Below are 5,723 nucleotides of genomic sequence, written 5' to 3' on the forward strand. Positions count from 1 at the left end.
GTCTGCAACCAGCACACAGGAAACATTAGCTCTGTCCTGAAGCCCAGATGGACGGCCTTTGACAACAGACATCAAGACACACAACAACACGCCTATTTGAAATAGTATCAAATACATTCACATAATATCTCCTGTTTGGGAGATAATGTTTAAAAGATGTATCAAAGACAGTTTAAAAAGGCATTCAAAAAAGGCAGAGTGAAATTGGAAATATGTACTCACTGACTGAAATGTAACTTACTGCCAGAATGATGTTAATGGGGCTAGAGGCCCATTTGGTAACTTATCCACTCACCCATCTTTCCTCACATCTTGTCATCCTGAACAGTGAGGCTTTTGAATGCAAGGAATGTGTGTGAGCAGACAGCTTGTAAAAGTAATAATGAAAAGCTAGGCATTGGAATCTCAGGCCTGTAAAAATAAGTACTCACAACCCTGAGATATGAGGAACTCAGTTCAAAGCCAACTGAGCAAAAAAGACTCTTACCTCCATTTAAACAGTAAATACAGAAAGCTGAGCTGTGCTTCAAATGGTAGAGTGTTAGCATCCCATGAATTCAACCCCAGTATTGTCTCTCATACACAAAATAATCATGATTACACCACAGTATATGCACATGTTGACAAGGGATGTAGATGAATGGGATGATGACATCAATTACCTCACCGTTAGTCTCAAGCATTCTGTACAGCGTAGCCCAGTCTGTGAAAACCCATAGTTGAAATCTTTCCTCAAAATCAGCGGATACATCCTCATTTCCCTCTGCACATTTATATAATGTATACATACATATAAGGGCTATATTTTCTAAATAATTTTCTTTTTTATTGTGAAAATACTGTACAGAGAAATGCATAATCTTACACACATGCTTCAGAATTATGTGCCCTTGTTTAGGTTTCATAGGGAGCACAATATATTCAGCCCCTGGATCATTGTTGTAATCTTAGTTGTTCACAAGGATGGGATCTGAGGATCACAGTTTGATGCCAACCCAAGCTAATAAATCCTCAAATTCTTATATTCAATTAAGTAGAAAAAGCCAGAAGTGGAGATGTGTTTCGAGGGGCACAGTGACAGCATTGAGTAAAGCAATTTAAGCAAGAGCTCCAGACCCTCAGTTCAAGCCTGAGTACTGGCCCACTAGTACTTCACAAGCCAACCTCTCCCAAACACCAACCCAAAATTCTGTCAAAATATTTTGTAACTTATGAAGCAAAATTCAAGGAGGCAACGGAGTCAGGAGTAGTCCTAATATTCCTGTTTAGTCTTTTTGCTCAAAGCTGACACTCTACCACGAGAGCAACATCTCCACTTCTGGATTTTGGTTTCTCAATTGGAGAAATATCTCAGATTTTTCTGCATAGGCTGCTTTAAATCAGGATCCTCTGATTTTTACATCTAAATAGGCAGGTTTTAAAATATGAGCCATAGTTGGATAGCAACTACATTAATATTTTTGCATGTTTGAATGAATTTTAGAGTAAGAGTAAGACATATGTTACTTTTGAGAATGTAGGAAAATAGTAATTAATATTATAGATATTTTAAACCATACAAAGCTGAGAATAGAATGGAGTAAATCAAAATTACCTATGATAGTTTTCAGTCTGTGCACAGAAATGATTGCATTGTTGGAACCCAAGGCCATCAGATAGCTGCTATGCTCATGAGGCCAACTAGTGCTATTAACAAGAATGTGATGTTATTGGATGGCAGAGATCAGCTTCAAGTTCAGAACCTGAAATATTTCTATTGATCTAGAAGTGGAAACACACCAGGACAAGAATGTGTTTAAAAGTGCTGAATGCAAAAACCACAGAGTCCATGGAAGACAGAATAACTCTTTCTACATCTAAAAGAGTATTCTCTCACAAAGAGTCCTGAGCCTAATATGGTGGTCAATGTTTGTAATCTCTGAACATGAGAGGAAGATTTAGCAGTTAGCTTGAGACCAGCCTATGTTTTAGGCCAATAGAAGGACACATAGTAAAATGCTATCTTAAAACAACAACAACAGCAACAACAACAAATGTCCCAATAACTGGGAATGTGGTTAGTGGTAGAGTGCTGGCCTCCCATGCATGAAGCACTTGATTTGATTCCTCAATATGACATAAGCAGAAAAATTGGAATTGGTACTGTGGCTCAATTGGTAGAGTGCTAGTCTGGATCAAAGAAGCTCAGGGAGAGGCCCCTGTGCTGGCAAAATTAAAGAACAACTATAACAACAACCAAATGCAAATGTTGTTTGTTGAAATAAATATGTTGAAGATGTGTTGATGCTCACTAGAAAATTGTGATGTTGCCATTCATAATGAATTTTGTTAGAAAAAAGAAAAATAAATTAATGAAATATTATCTGGCATTAGACAGGACATAGTGAGATCTAAAAATGATTGCTGCCGATGGTGACTTGACACAACTAACATTACAGATACACGTTATAGATTGTAATTTTTTTCTCTTTCTTTACTGTGAACATACTGTACAGAGGGGTTACAATTACATGGGCAAGATAATAAGTACATTTCTTATCAAGCATTGCAGCCTCCTCCTTTGTTTACTCTTCACATCCCTTCCCAGCCTCCCCACCCCAACAAAGTTGTAAACTTCGTTTTTGACATGACAACTTGTACTTGTCATTGTTGCAATGGGTCCATCTGTATCCTTAAACGACTTGTTTTTCTCTTTCTCCTCCACAAATTATACTGACATCAAATATAGTGAAAGCAAGGGTTATACTGTGGGGGAGGGACATACAAAGCAACACAGAAATAACCTTATAAATGATTAGAAACAAATGCATGAAAGAAAAAAGAACATTTAAATACATATCTAATGGTTCATTTTGTTAACATCACATTATCTAACCTTTTCTGCTTGATTCACACATATACTAGATATTGCAAATAAGGGAAATCATGGGACCTATGTTTCTTTGGGCTTGGCTTACTTCACTTAATGTAATTTTTTCCAAGGCTTTCCAATTCCTAAGAAATGGGGCAATGTCATTCACTCTGATGGAGGCCTAGAATTACATTGTGTGTATATACCACATTTTCTTGATCCATTCATCTACTGAGAGGCATCTGGGTTGGTTCCATATCTTAGCTATGGTAAATAATTCTGCAATAAACATAGTTGTGCTGGTAGCTTTAGTGTGGTCTTGTTTGTAAACATTTGGGTAAATGCCCAAAAGTGGGATTGATGTGTCATAGGGGAGCTCTATGTGAAGTCTATTGAGGAGCCTCCATACTGCTTTCCAAAGTGGTTGAACAAGTTTACTCTCCCACCAACAATGAAGTGAGGTTCCCTACTGTCCACATCCCCTCCAGCATCTGTTGTTGTTAGAGTTCTTGTTTACAGCCATTCTAACTGGAGTGAGCTGGTATCTAAATGTTGTTTTGATTTGCATATCTTTTATAGCTAGGGAGGTTGAGCATTTCTTCATGTGTCTATTGGCCATCCTTCTTTCTTCTTCAGAGAAGTTTCTCTTCAAGCCTTTAGCCCACTTATTTATTTGGCAGTTGTGTCTTTGAGGATTTGTTGTTGGGGGATTTAATGTTTTGAGTTCCACATATATTTTAGATATGAGACCCTTATCCGTTTTATGACTAGTGAAGATTTTCTCCCAATCTGTGGGCTTTCTATTGATCTTGCTAGCTATGTCCTTTGCCATGCAGAAGCTCTGCAACTTCATGCAATCCCATTTGTCCAATCTTTCTTTGATTTGTTGTGTTTCCAGGTCTCTATTAAGAAAATTTCGGCCTGTTTGGATTCAGGTGGACCTGTTGCAACAATGAGAAGTACAAAATGTCATGTCAAAACCAGCTTTACAATGTCGGTGTGGGGGGGGGGAGGGGGGTATAATTGGGTGGGGGGAGGGGGGTAAAATTGGGTGGGGGGAGGGGGGAGGCGGGGAAGGGAAGTGAAGGGTAAACAAAGGAGGAGGCTGCAATGCTTGGTAAGAAATGTATGCATTATCCTGCCCATGTAATTGTAGCCCCTTTGTGCAGTATGTTCTCAAATAAAATAAAATACAATTTAAAAAAAAAAAAAAGAAAATTTCGGCCTGATCATAGGAGGCCTAGGGTTTGTCCTATTTCATCCTGTAATGTTTTCAGATTGACTGCTTTGACCCCGAGGTCTTTGATCCATTTGGAGTTGATACTGGTGCAGGGTGATATATGAGGATGTAGTTTTAGTTTCTTGGACTTGTCTTGGATGGTTGTATATTCTTTCTCTATAATATCTAGGCTATCTTCAATCCCCGAGATTCGATCTTCTGCATGATCTAACCTGCTGTCAAGACTTTCTACTTTGTTTTTTGTTTCTTTTCCTTCTAATTGGTCAGTTTTGATGGCTTCCAATTCTTTGTTCAAGCTTTGTTTTAGATCTTGTATGGACTTGTTTACTTCCTTGATTTGGTGTTCAGTGTTTATTCTCAAATCACTTAGTTTATTGATTATGGTTTCCTTGGACACCCATTCCATCTGTTGGGTTACATTCAGAATTCCCTTTGTGGTCTCCCTGAATTCCTTCAGCTCTTTGTTAATGGATCCCATGAATGCCTTTAGTGATCTTTGTGTATTCTCATTCTGTTCTCTCAATTTCTGTGTTTCTCTTTGCTTAGCTTCCTCCCGTTCATGCGATTCCTGTAGTTCTCTTTGAGTGTTCTCAGCCTGCTCACGCCATTCTTGTCTTTCTCTTTGAGTATTCTCAAGCTCCTCATACAAATTTTGTATCAGTTTTTGAGTAGCTTCCTCACGCTCATGATATTCCTGTATAAACCTTTGGATTGCCTCCTCTTTCTCCCTCTCATGCTCATACAGAATCCTTTGTAGGTTTTCAATCTTTTCCTGCATTGACCTTTTTTTGCCTCCTCTCTCTCCCTATCACGCTCATACAGAATTCTTTGTATGTTTTCAATCTTTTCATTTATCATGTTTGCCAGCAGTGCTTGTAGAACTATTTGGGAACTCTCCTCTGGATTATTCAGTATCTGTTCTGTCCCCTGATTATCATGCGTGGGAGTGGAGATACCCAGATTTTCCATTTTTCTTGTCGTTTTCCTGCTTACTTTACCCATTTGGGATGAAAGTAACACCAGTTTTGTGCTAGAACACTATCTTAAGGCAAGCATCAACCAAAGTCTGAATTTGCAGTCAATAGTCTACAGATATAATCTAGTTCTATAGATACCTCTATTCAACACCAAACAACTATATATTAATGGGCTATGAACTGCAAAGAAGAATTTGGTAAACCAGAAATTATTAGGTTTAGGGAGAGATGTGGGTGAAAAATAGGAATAGAGTGATGTGGGAAGGTACAGGGAGAGTTAACTAAGTCCTAGTCTCAAAGCAGGAAATAGGTTGGATAGGCTGAAAGTAGAGAGAGAGAAAACAAGAAGAAAGAGAAAGTGAAAAAAAGAGACCAGAAAAAATAGAAAAATAAAAAATAATATCTAGATCAAGAACAAACTATTCAGAGAGCTTGAATATAACGAGAGAAGGGGAGGGATATAAAGGAGATGTGAAAAACTTAAAAATAAAAATACTTAAAATATTATATAGGTAAAAGAAGTAGTACTGCTATTAAGGAATTATAGTCTCAGACGTTTTGAATTGAGTGATAAATTTGTGGATTCTGTGTGTACACAATGGGGGATAGGTTCTTATAGTCAACTACAGGTTTATATGAGGATGTGTAGAACAGT

The sequence above is a fragment of the Dipodomys merriami genome, unplaced genomic scaffold (genome assembly GCF_024711535.1).
Source record: "Dipodomys merriami isolate MVZ:Mamm:240054 unplaced genomic scaffold, mDipMer1.0.p SCAF_1254, whole genome shotgun sequence".
NCBI lineage: Eukaryota > Metazoa > Chordata > Mammalia > Rodentia > Heteromyidae > Dipodomys > Dipodomys merriami.